The sequence below is a fragment of the Elephas maximus genome, chromosome 3 (genome assembly GCF_024166365.1).
Source record: "Elephas maximus indicus isolate mEleMax1 chromosome 3, mEleMax1 primary haplotype, whole genome shotgun sequence".
NCBI classification, from domain to species: Eukaryota; Metazoa; Chordata; class Mammalia; order Proboscidea; family Elephantidae; genus Elephas; species Elephas maximus.
Window position 1 is genome coordinate 47,015,347 of NC_064821.1, and position 13,303 is coordinate 47,028,649.

The following is a 13,303-nucleotide window of genomic DNA, read 5'->3' on the forward strand; positions in this document are numbered from 1 at the left end:
GAGCAGGGACTGTTCACAGAGGCATCCCAGGCCTGCAATAGACCCAGCTCACGAGGCTCAGCCTGATGCATTCGAAGCCCCTTGTCCTCTGAAACTTGGAAATGGCTGATGCATTTATGTCACCCCTTTATGCCCCTCCTTGGAAAGCAGCAGGAAAGAGCAGACCTGAGGGAGAGCAGAAGGTGCGGCAAGAACTCGGAGGCCCCTGATTGCTCTTAAAGACTTCCTTCCTCCCCTGACATTCTCATCTTTTATTCCCAGCAAGAAAGTGAGTGGGTGCTCTTCTATAGTTGATGAAAGGCCCTGGCATTATTCCAAGCCACGTGAAAGTGAGTTGAACCCAGGAGGATCATTGGGTGGGGCTGTGTTTCTTGTGCTGACCTGGAGACAGCTGCCTGGGAGATTTCCCTCTTCAGAAGGACAGAATCTCAGCCGCTGGGCTGCAGAGCTGAGCAAGTGACCAGGTTGACTTTATTGGTCCTGGAGCCAGTGTGTCATGGGCCTGAGTGGGGTCATGGCTGCACCAGGAGTGACCACAGCAGAAAAGTGACTAGGGTGTCCAAGAGAGACCAGCTAGAGAGAAACACGCGTGTGCGTATAACACATCTGTTTTTTTTCCTGGCCACTTTGTTTTTCTCAGCAATGGCATTTAGCACCCAAGGTGCCTAAAACTCTCCCTAAGCTAAATATGTCAGCTCAGCTTCCCCAACACGCAGGTGATGGTTGGAATTTTAAAAAGCACTTGCATGTATGTGGGCCTGCTGTTCTGATGGCTCCTTTGTCCCACTGGAAACACAGGCCTGGTTTTGACGTGACCGTGTAACCCCTCCCCTTGTGACCTTAGCACAAGGACCCTGTGGTGCTGTGACTGTTATCATTCTTAGGTAGGAGCTAGCTGCTTCCCAAAAAGGGAAATTTCAGCTCTTGTTTTCTCTAGTTCGTGACCTTCAGACTTGGATTGACAGCAGCTAACAGGGCAATGATTTCAGAACGGCTTTGATCATATATTTGGGTCTTTTGACTCCACTGTCACCTACAAGAGAACATGCTCCTTTCTTCTTTGTTCTTTAATCAAATCCCCACATAAAACAATGAATGGTAGCTACTTCACAAGAAAGCACACCACCATGATGGTTTTAGTAAGTGCATTTTAAGTGTACCTTAAGACTTTTTTTTTTTCCTGATAAAGATGTCCCTTCACAGTTCTGACTCCATCGGCTGTAGGGTGTCAGCGAAGTGTTCCTGCCTCGGGGAGGCCCGAGTGCACTGCAGTGGGCATCCCTGGCACTCTCTCAGCTCCTGAGACTGGGGCTTCCTGAGCTCCTCTCTAGAAGGATTTAGGGTGGTTGGGCCTAGATTTAGCAGTGGGGGCCTGGAACAGAGAGCCACAGAGGTCTGTGCAGGCCCCCAGCTCTGCATACAAGGGTCTTGAGTCCTTATTTAGCCACATAAAGAGGTGCACAGAAGTGCGGGCATTCATGCTTAGAAAAAAGAGCCGTCCTCCAAAAATGGGAAGCCCCACATGATGGGAATTTCATCATCACACAAGGGCTTTTTCCAAAACCCTCATCTCCCCTCTGAGACTCTCTGAGACCCCTGGGGCGTCTGAGACTCAAAAATCCAGACCAGGGGCTCCAGCTGCAGTTTTACTGATGTGTGACTGCATTTTCCCACTATCCTGACTGAGGCACCAACCAGTTACCTTGCCCTGTTTAGCTAAGACAAGGCGCTAACACCTGTGGGCATTGGGTATGAGTGTCAACAAAGGTCATCTCACTGAGTCCTCATGATGACCCTGTGATGCCGCCACTATTATCATCCCTGTTTTTTTTTTTTTTTAATTATACTTTAGATGAAGGTTTACAGAACGAACTAGCTTCTCATTAAACAGTACACATATTGTTTTATGACATTGGTTGACAACCCCATGACATGTCAACACTCTCACTTCTTAACCTTAGGTTCCCTATTACCGGCTTTCCTGTCCCCTCCTGCTTTCTAGTCCTTGTGCCTGGGCTGGTGTCCCCGTTTAGTCTTGTTTTGTTTTATGGGCCTGTCTAATCTTTGCCTGAAGGGTGAACCTCAGGAGTGATTTCATTACTAAGCTAAAAGGGTGTCCGGGGGCCATACACTCAGGGTTTCTGTAGTCTCTTTTAGGCTAGTAAGTCTGTTCTTTTTTTTTTTTTTTTTTGTGAGTTAGAATTTTGTTCTACATTTTTCTTCAGCTCTCTCCGGGACCCTCTACCGTGATCCCTGTTGGAGCAGTCAGTGGTGGTAGCTGGCCACCATTTAGTTGTACTGGACTCAGTCTGGTGGAGTCCGTGATAGTTGTGGTCCATTAGTCCCTCATCCCTGTTTTATAGATACGAACACCGAAGCCTTTCCAAGGTCTCAGAGCTAGGAAATGGCAGTACCAAGAGTTAAGCCAAGGCCCTTCTGAGCCCTGAGTACAGCGCTCAAACACTTAGCTACTCTACCTTCTACAGGTTCTAGGCTGCTAATTCAAATAAACCCCAGGCACCCACTGGCCTGGCTGGTCTGGCTTCAAGGGTCCTCAATGGGATGTAAGCCTGTTCCTTTGGGCATGTCTGAGATGCCCCACCCAGATCCCAGACCCAAAGACTGTCCATCACATTGACAGGCATGGCTTCAGGAAAGGGACTTGGGGGAGGAAGGGGCTGCAGCCTCACCAGCCAAGCAGCCAAGCCTGTTCTTAGGGCAAGGAAGGGCCCTGGCCCCCTGTCCTTGGCTGCTCGTCACACCTACTTGCACCCATTGTGGAAGATGTGCTTCTCTAGCTCTTACGTAAGACCAAGCAGAGAAGTCGCTAAGAGCTGCAGCTCAAGTGTGAGAGAGCAGGGGGCTCTGCTATTCACTAATGCATAATCCAGGGCAAGTTACTTAGCCCACTGTGCCTCCATTTCCTGTTGTTGGATGCCATCAAGTCAATTTCAATTCATGACAACCCCACATGACAGAGTAGAACTGCTTCATAGGGTTTTCTAGGCTGTAATCTTTACAGGAGCAGATTGCTAGGTCTTTCTCCTACGGAGCTGTGGGTGGGTGAAACACAATACTAGTAGCACCTACTGCATGGGCTTGTTGTGACGATCAAAGGAACTAATAACGCATAAACAACTTAGTAGGTACTCAGTAAATATGATGATGGTGATGGTGGTAATGGTGGTGGTGGTGATGATGGTTATGGTGATGATGACAGCTCCCCCCCAAGAGGAAGATTGGGATCTCTCCCCCTCCCTCCAGCAGCATCTGCTCATTGGGCTTTCATCACCCTTCAGACTTATCAGGGTGCTCCACCTTTCCATGAGGACCATTTTGCACATGATCTAGAACAGGTGGAGTCTTTGGTAGAGGGAAGAGTGTGGAAGTCTGCTGTAGGAGGCAGGGAGAGGAAGGCTCTGGCTAGGCTGGGTGGCACACGCTAAGGTGCCTGAGTCCCCTTTCCCCAGCTTCTCCCCAAGGGCTACAAAATAGGCTCTGGTTAGAGGTGCCCCTCCTTGAGCTGTGTGTGGATTATTGGCAGTGCCTGGAGCATCCCAGCCACCTCCCTCCTAGCACAGCTCCTTGGTGCTCAGGGCAAGCAAGCTCATTTTAACAGCAGGGGAAGTAAACCATGATGGGGAAAAATGTGCCACCCCAACAGATCCCAGCACATATCATAAAGATAGTAGAACCCAAAGAGATGGCAACATTCATGGTTCTATTCCCCGAGCCTTCCTGTGTACTAGGCCCCCGTGTTGCCTACTTTCCATTCATCACCCAATTTCATCCTCACCGTATTTCTGAGAAATGTTCCTACCTCCATTTTACTGATGAGGAACATGAATCCAGAGGGGTCAAGTGACTTGTCCCATGTCACATAGTTGAGGATTCACACTGAGGGCTGCCTGGGTCTAAAGCCTATTGGGTGCCTTGCCACCTCCTGCATTTGTTTTGGGTCTCCCCTTTGGCATTCTGCTGTCCCTTTAGAGCAGAGCATGTCTCTACATTTCCCCCCACTTTAATACATATATTAGCCATGTATTTTATCATCTGGTATGTGTATGATACTGTGGGACAGGTTGGTAGGGGGGCTGTTGTGGAATGGACATGCCTGTATAAGTCACTAGGGAGAATGACTTGAAGATGGTTCCACCCAACTTCTTTGGATTCTCTTTCTGAATTAGGTCCTTTAAGATGGACACGTAAGCTCTCAGGCTGATGGCTAATGCATCTTTTCCCCCCTCCAGATTAGAACTGACAGCTTTCCCTGGTAGCAAACACCTTTTCTCCTCATTGTCCCCTACATCACTGACTACACTACTTACCCATCGCTGCATAACAAACCACCCCAAAACTTAGTGGCTGAAGACAACAAAAATGTATTCTTTCTCTTGATGCTGTGGGTTGGCCAGACAGTCCTCCACTGGTTTTGCCTGGGCTTGGGCACGCAACTACGTTCATGGGACTGGCTTCTTAAAAAACCCGAGTCCCAACAGGGGAAGCACAGGACATTTTTAGGGCAATGAAACTATTTCCTGATACTGTAATGGTGGACAAATGGCTTTATACATTTGTCAAAACTCATAGAACTGTACAACACATAGAGCGCACCCTAATGTAAACTATGGACTTAGCTCTTCATCATCATCATCCAGAGTTTCTGCAGCCAGAAGCACAGGGGTCCTTGCCATGACAGATAATGCTAGACACGCACTATAACCACGTCTGCATGGCGTTAGTCCTGTCCCTTCAGCAGTGGCGATGACTTTGTACAAAACAGGATTTTTGAAGGATCATGTTGATGATCTAGTCCAACCTTATTTTTCGAAGGAAGATACTGAGGCACAGGAAAGAAAGGAGCTTGCCACATGGGTAGTTAGTGATTGAGCTAAAACCAGAGCTCAGGCTGCTGATTTTTAGGCCAGGACCCTTTTCCCCACCCTCAGAACCTCCCTCATGCTGGATAGCTCACGGGCCCTGACCAAGGTCATCTGCAGTACAGCTCATGCTGCTTGAGGCTCTGTGCAAAGCTGACCTTTGTCCCTAAGCCAGCCAAACATGGTCATTTTGAGGCAGAACCAAAGTTCAGCACACTGTTCTTTCAAGAACCCCCAATTCCTAAGGAGGAAATCTTGGCAAGTAGGAAGAACTAGAAATGGCCCCTCTTCTGACCTCCTTCTGTCTGTGAGTTACCATCACATGACGCAGAACCTCGTGTCTCCCCTGTGTCAGCCTTGTCTTCTCACTGAGTAGGGGGCAGTGCAGGCCCTATTTAGATTCTCTACCCTGTCTATCCAGATACCCCACATAGGGCTGGACCCAAAGGGCTCAATGAACAAAGATGGACCAACTAACTGTGAGAATCAGCTGTCACGCCCTCCTGACCTTCACCTTCCTTTTCCTATCTTGCAGTCATCTTTTCTAGGGTCAAAGGACTGATTTTTTTTCTATATGTCTTTATTCTCATTCCCTTCTCCTTACTTTGTATGTGTGTGTGTATTTTAAAGCTTTATGAAATATTAATATACCATACAATTAGCCTATTTTGTATACAAGCCAATGTTTTTTTAGTATATTCACAGTGGTGCAATCATCACCATGAGTCTAATTTTGGAAGCTCTTTGTCTCCCCAGTAAGAAACTGTACCCATTAACAGTCACTCCCCAGAGCCTGCACCCAGCCTTAGGCAACCATTAGTCTACTTTCTGTCTCTATAAACTTGCCTGCTCTAGACATTTCATACAAATGGAATCAAACAACATGTTGTCTTTTATGACTGGCTTCTTTCACTCAGCATAATGTTTTCAAGGTTCAATCATGTTGTGGCATGTATCATTACTTCAGTCCTTTTTATTCCCAAATACATGTCCGTATGTTTTCCTTTTTATTGTCAAATAAATGATATATTTTCATTTCTCTTAGATCTAAGAGAATTGCTGGATCATATGGTAACTCTCTGATTAACTTTGAAGGAACTGCCAGAATGTTTTCCAAATTGAATGTACCACTTTACATTTCCACCAGCAATGTATAAGGGTTGAATTTCTCCACATCGTTTCCAAAACTAGTTATTGGCCACCTTTTTGATTATAGCCACCTTAGTGGGTGTGAAGTGGTATCTCGTTGTGGTTTTAATTTACATTTCCCTAATGACTAGTGATGTTGAACATCTTTTCATGTGTTTATTGACAAGTTATATATCTTCTTTGGAGAAATGTCTAGTCAGATTCTTTGCCCATTTTTTAATTGAGTTATTCGTCTTTTTATCATTGAGTTGTAAGAATTCTTTATATATTCTGGGTAATAAACCCTTATCAGATATATATGCAGGTATTTTCTCCTATTCTGTGGGTGGTCTTTTCACTTTCTTTATGGCGCCCTTTAAAGCATAAAAGTCTTTAATTTTGACAAAATCCAATTTATCTATTTTTCCTTTGGTTTTTTGTGCTTTTGATGTCATATCAAAAAAAAAAAAAACTTTGCCAAATACAAGACCATGAGGATTTACCCCCTCATGTATTCTTTTAAGAGCTTTATAGTTTCAGCTTCTTATATTTAGGGTCTTTGATCCATTTTCAGTTAATTTTTATATATGGAGTGAGGTAGGGATCCAATTTCATTCTTTTTGAATTAGATATCCAGTTGTTCCAGCCCCATAGGTTGAAAAGATTATTCTTTCTCTATGGAATTGCTTTGTCACCCATATCTGTGGTTTTTAAAAACATTTTTATTTCTTAGTGCCTTAAAGATATGCTGAATATGCATCTTGCATTTATTTTAAATTGTCACTTAGCTTTACAAGATTCCTACTTATTTTTCATAATTAGATTATTTGAAAATAATTGGAATATATAAAAATAATGTTTTAAATTGGAAGTTGATATGTGGGGAAACATATTTGATTTTCTTTCAGACAGAGAGGTTAGGTGATACTGAAGTAACAAACAACCTGACCTCAGTGGCTTAAAACAATAGTTTATTTCTTACTCATGCTCCAAGTCCAAGACCCGCTGGTAGGGTCTTAGTAGAGGCTATATCTCTACATAAACAAGCTTTCACAGTTGCCAGGGCTGGGATAGAGAATGTGGTGGGCAGGTCACTGGCTCTTAAAGTTTCTATATGAGGTGATGGGTGTCACTTCTACTCGTATTTCCTTGGTTGAAGCAAGTCACATGGTCACATCTAACTCCAAAGGACTCAAAAACCAAAAACGAAACCTGTTGTCATTGAGTCGACTCCGACTCATAGCGACACTAAAGGACAGAGTAGAACTGCCCCATTGGGTTTCCAGGGAGCACCTGGTAGCTTCGAACTGCTGACCTTTTGGTCAACAGCCGTAGATCTTAAACACTATGCCACTAAGCTTTCCCCAAAGGGCTCAGGCCAGTGCAAAGTACCCCCAGATATGAGCACACAACTATTGAGTGTATAATATTAATGACTATTATTTCCCTGGAGAGTATTGAGTGAAATCACGTGATTTCAACTTTCCGTTGTGCATCTCAAACTTTAAATAATCAATGTATGAAAACTCCTTTATAGAAATGTCCAGACTGATTTCTTAAACAAACATTATCTACATGATGGTAAGAGTTTTTGCAAACTATTTTCGGGTGCTTGAAGAACCATCAGAGTGGGGTAGAATGAGCACAGACTAGAGAACTTGAACCCCAGATTTAGTGCTTACCAACTGTATGGCTTTGGGCAATCTAACTTCTTGAAGCCGTTGTGTTTTTCTTTATCCATGTTTTACAATAACCAACTTTCGTGGGAATTAGCAACAACAGTTTATATGAGTACCTAGTACAACAGCAGACAGATAACAAGCATCCAACAAACTCTAGCTCCCTTCTTCCTCATCTATAACTGGACCTACCTTGTTGGTTCATCATAAAACCCTTAGCACAGGTCAAAGCTGGGATAAAAAGGACTCACCATATATGCTTTAAGGGGCAAGAATTGCCCTTGGTATGAGAGTTCCACCAGCAACTGCTGCCAAGCGGACTCATCATTACGTACAATTTTTCTTTTTCTCTTTTTTGAAAAACAATCCCAGTATACTCAAAGCCTCCACAAAAGCCAGTGTAACAATTTGCTTGAGTCTCACACATGCCTTATGCTGTCATTCCTAACCTGAAAGAAAAGAATGTGAATGCCCACAGAAACAACCAACTGCAGGCCTTCAGTTCTAGCATGCTACCAAAGCTCTGAGCTTGCCTCAGAAGCACCCAATTCATCCCATGCTAGCCCCATCTGACTTTCCACGTATGGGCCCAAGGAGGGCACTTGCTCTTGGGGCCTCCATCCCAGGACAGAGGTGCAGTGGGGTACAGAGTGGCAGGCCTTCTGGAAGTGGAATGGACCCAGACAAGGAAAATAAGGAACTCTCATATAGAAATGTCACCTTAGGCTTCCTGAAAGGAGAGTTTAGGACTGCTGACCCTCCAGCTTATCACCTGGGCACAGGCAATGCCTCCTTTACTGCAATATTTATGACTCCACCTGTCTCACCTGCCGGGGAGACCCAAGACTGCTGGAGGAAAGGTGAGGGGTGATAGGCTTCCCTGAGGTCCCTCCTCTGGCAGCTGGAATGTTCAGGCTTAACTCTGCCTCTGCCTTTTTTTTTTTTTTTAACCCAGGAAAAAGAACTTCCCTACTTGAAAAATAAATGAGACTGGGAGTTCCTTCTCTTTAGTTGGGTGTCCAGGTACCTGAACCCAAATCTGAATCATCATGAGCTCCCTTGCACTTTAGGGGTATAGAGGCAGGTATTGCCTCTATGATCCTGTCTCCCCAGTTGGTCACTTTTGCTCACAATCCATTCAGAGCAATTCAACAACTATTAGCTGAGCTCTTACGGCACCCCTGGCATTGAGCAAGGGTCTAGGATAAGTAAGACTTTGTTCCTGTTCTCAAGATTACAGCTGTCCGTCCCAGCTGATAACAACTAACTTTTCAAAACATGCTTGTATTAATGTATAATACACATATGGGAAAGTGTGCAGCTCAGTGAATTTTCATAAACTGAACATACCCTCATAACTAGTGCCCAGGTCAAGAATAGGACATTTCCAGAAACCCAGAAGCCCTGCTCCCCTGTACCCCCTTCTAGTCACTACCCACCACTCTAGGGTACCCTGACTTTAAACTAAGTTTTATTGAGTGTATATTATGTTCCAGACACTGGTATAAGCACTTCACATCTATTGGCTCATTTAATTCCCCCCTTGTCTCTGGAGCCTTTGAGTCCTTGAATACTATCCTACATTGCCTCCCCTGGAAACAAATGTCATTCAATTGGTTCCAACTCATACCAACCCTATGTACAACAGAACGAAACACTGCCCAGTCCTGCGCCATCCTCAGAATCGTTTTTATGCTTGAGCCCACTGTTGCAATCACCGTGTCAATCCATCTTGTTGAGGGTCTTCCTCTTTTTCGCTGACCCTTTACTTTACTAAGCACACGTCCTTCTCCAGGGACTGATTCCTCCTGACAACATGTCCAAAGTATGTGAGACGAAGTCTCACCATCCTTGCTTCTAAGGAGCATTCTGGCTGTACTTCTTCCAAGACGAATTTGTTCCTTCATCTGGCAGTCCACGGTATGTGCAATATTCTTCACCAGCACCATAATTCAAAGGTGTCAACTCTTCTTCAGTCTTCCTTATTCATTGTCCAGCTTTCAAATGCATATGAGGTAGTTGAAAACATCCTAGCTTGGGTCAAGCACACCTTAGTCTTCAAGGTGACATCTTTGCTTTTTAACACTTTAAAGAGGTCTTTTGCAGCAGATTTGCCCAACGCAATTCATCGTTTGATTTCTTGACTGCTGCTTCCATGTGTGTTGATTGTGGATCCAAGTAAAATGGGATCTTTGACAATTTCAATATTTTTGCCATTTATCATGATGTTGTTTATTGATTCAGTTTTGAGGATTTTTGTTTTCTTTATGTTGAGCTGTAATCCATATTAAAAAGGTATTTGATCTTCATCAGTAAGTGCTTCAAGTCCTCTTTACTTTCAGCAAGCAAGGTTGTGTCATCTGCATAATGCAGGTTAATGAGTCTTCCTCCAATCCTGATGCCATGTTCTTCTTCATATAGTCCAACGGTCCAGCTTCTTGGATTACTTGCTCAGCATACAGATTGAGTAACTATGGTAAAAGGATACAACCCAACACACATCTTTCCTGACTTTAAACCATACAGTACCCTGTTGTTCTGTTTGAACAACTGCCTCTTGATCTGTGTACAGGTTCCTCATGAGGACAATAAAGTGTTCTGGAATTCCCATTCTTTGCAATGTTATCCATAATTTGTTATGATCCACTCAGTTGAATACCATTGCATAGTCAATAAAACACAGGTAAACATCTTTCTGATGTTCTCTGCTTTCAGCCAGGATCCAACTGACATCAGCAATGATATCTCTAGTTCCATGTCCTTTTCTGAATCTGGCTTGAATTTCTGGCAGTTCCCTGTTGATGTACTGCTCCAGCCGCTTTTGAAGGATCTTTAGCAAAATTTTACTTGCATGTGATACTGATGGTATTGTTTGATAATTTCTGCATTTGTTTGGATCACCTTCTTTGGAATAGGCATACATATGGATCTCTTCCAGTAGGCTGGCTAGGTAGCTGTTTTCCAAATTTCTTGGAATAGATGAGTGAGTGCTGGAAGTGCTCACTTGTCTATGCCAAGAAATTTGGAAGACAGCTACCTGGAAACAAACAGAACCTACATAATAATGCTCTCAGTCCAGTGCTGCTGAGAGTGTCAGGAAAAGCCATAGAGGGTGGTGAGGGTTGAGCCTGGCAGATAAAGGGGAGAAGGTGCACAGCAGAGTTGGGGAAGTTCAGGGGTCCTGGGTGATGAGAATAGGGTGGAGGCAGGGATGGAGTGGGAGCATGAAGGGCTGGTGGAGCAAGATTGTGAATGTGTTCGAGTGTTTGCCAGAGCAGGCTTTGGAACGGAAGGACTTGCTCAGGTTTAGGTTCCCCCGAGAGTGAGACCTGGGCAGGCCTGCTTGCTTTCCTGACTCAGAGGCGTGGTCCCAGGACGCGACCCAGGCTCCCCAGGGATGTCCTTCAGTTGGCCTCTAATCAGCAATTGGTTATTGGTCAGAAAGGCTTAAAAAAAAAAAAAAAGCTGTGCAAAATTCTTTGTTTTCCTGTGTTTGGGTAGGGTGAAAAAGAGACTTGCCCCATCTTTGAGAATTTTTTAACCCAGATGGCAGAAATCAATTCTAAAGACAATTGACAAAACGAAGAAGGAAAAGTGGAACAGGAGGTCTCATCATAAGTCTGTGGGGGCCGAGCACTTTTTATGCACAAGGATGTGGGTGATGGGAAGGCACGTGAATAACGGTAGGACTTCAACGTTACAGGGAAGGGAGAAGGTGATGACGTCCAGTTGAGACGCCTGTGAAGGCTGCTTGGAGATGGTAAGCCTGGTTGGAAAGGTGTGATTTGGGCCGGAGAGGGGAAAAGATTATGTATTAGTATGCAAGTGAGCAAAGCTGGAGCTAGAACTTTTAGACACCAAGGTTAGGCCGGAGAGGGGGCGTCGGTCCCCGGACGTCAGCTAAGGTGGTCGAGCCCTGAGCAGCCAGAATAGGGAGACTTAGATGCTTGAACTCCCAGTGGAGCCGACGGTTACCCTCACTGCCGAGCCAGTCTTGGCCCACCCTGGCCGCCTCCCGGGCCGGGACCGGCCCAGCGCCCTCGCGCCCCCTGGGCTTGACGCTGGCTTCCCGGTCATGGGCCGCCTCGGGCCGCGCCGCTCCTTCCCGCATTGCCCGCTCGCTCCGCAGCGCCGGCTCCTCCCGCGGCTGCATTGCAGACCCGCCGCCGCAGGGCGCGCCTGGGGCGCGCCGGGAGCCCGAGCCCGGGTACACGGACCTCCGGGCGGCCCGACGGCGCCGCGGTGGCTCGGGAGCCGGCTGGGCAGGCGCGGAGCGGCTCGCCGGGCGTCTGGCCGAGCGTTCCCGGGACCCCGCCGCGGGCGCGGCCCGGAGGGCTCTCGGGAGTCTGCAGGAGGAGCGGCCCGGCCGTCGGGCTCCGAGCCGCCCGCCCGCAGCGGCCCGCGGCGCCCCCCAGCGGCTTCCACTATTCGGGTCGGCAAGCGGGCCGGGCCCGAGGTCTGTGCGCCAGGGCCGGGGGGGGCGGCGAGGGGCTGCCTCCGCCCGGGCCTCGAGCCCGGAGCCTGTGCTGCATTCCGCCCGAGCCCTCGGCCGGGCCCCGCTATTCAGCGCGGCGCCGTGCGGCTCGGGCGCAGTTCCGGCGCAGTCCCCGCGCAGAGCAGCCCCGCGCCCCACACCTGCCTCTGCCCGGCTGCGGGTGACGTATCGCCCTTCGATTGGCTTGCGGTGCTGAGAGGGCGGGGCCAAGGCCGGTGAGCTCACCGCCGCGCCCTGCCATTGGTCCGGGCGGCGCACTCGGGCTGTGGCGGGGAGACAGCGGTACCCTGAGCCCCGCGACTCGTTCCAGCCGCGGCGTGTGGAGCTGAGCGGGTTCGGGCCAGGGCTCGGGCGGGTCGGGCTGGACCGGGTGGGGCGCGCGGGGCTCAAGAAGCGGAGAGAGGCGGCTTGGCGTGCGCCCGGAGGAGCCAGAGCTGTGCTTGCGAAGTCCGAGTGAGTGTGCGTGTGGCGGAGAGGGAGTCGGCTGAGCGGAGGGGCGCGCGCAGCGGGTTTGCGAGGCCCGAGGGTGGCGGGCAGGCGGGCTCCGCGGGGGCGGGGCCCACAAGAGGGGGCGCGCGTGGGGCGGGGGCGTGGGGGGCTCACGCACGCTCGAGGGGCGGGGGTGGGAGGAGGGAGAGTGTTTATGGAGTGAGGGTGTGAGGACACGCGTGCCTGGGGCGGGAGTGAGGGAACACGGTTTTATAGGGCGAGTGTGAGAACGCGCGTGTTGATGGGGGGTGTGAGGGGGAGCGGGTGTGTGAGGAAAGTGGGGGAGGCTGTAACAGGGGAGTGTGAGGTGCGAGGGTGTGAACGGGCACGCGTGTTTATGCGACGGCGTGTGAGTGGATGAGTGTGTGTGTGCGGAGACCGAACGTGTGAGGGGGCGCGTGTGTGTGGAGTGTGAGGCAATGAGTGTGAGGAGTGGGTGTGTTTGAGGAGCGAGCGTGTGAGGGAGTTCGCGTGTTTATGTGGAGGTGTGAGTGGATGAGTGAATATTCGGGCAGCGCGTGTGTCTGGGGAGCGTGTTTTGGGTCGGGTGTGTTCGAGGAACGCGAGTGTTTGGGGAGCGTGAGTGTAAGGAGCTTGCTTGTTTGGGGCGGGCGTGTCCGGAATGCACGCGT

The 13,303-nt window shown here is 48.2% G+C and overlaps 1 protein-coding gene across 10 annotated transcripts in view; it reads left to right on the plus strand.

Annotated features, from left to right (window-relative positions):
* CAMTA1 (calmodulin binding transcription activator 1) overlaps window positions 1-13,303 on the plus strand; it is a 1,103,644-nt gene that overhangs the window by 1,033,647 nt on the left and 56,694 nt on the right. For 7 of the 10 annotated variants that reach the window (XM_049877787.1, XM_049877789.1, XM_049877783.1 and 4 more), the window contains exon 1: window positions 12,549-12,635. The exons of 2 other annotated variants lie outside the window; for them this stretch is intronic. The gene's annotated coding sequence lies outside the window, so the exon portion shown is untranslated. Of the gene's footprint in view, window positions 1-12,451; window positions 12,516-12,548; window positions 12,636-13,303 lie in introns of those variants that run through there. One more of the 10 variants, XM_049877784.1, reaches the window with a different exon arrangement.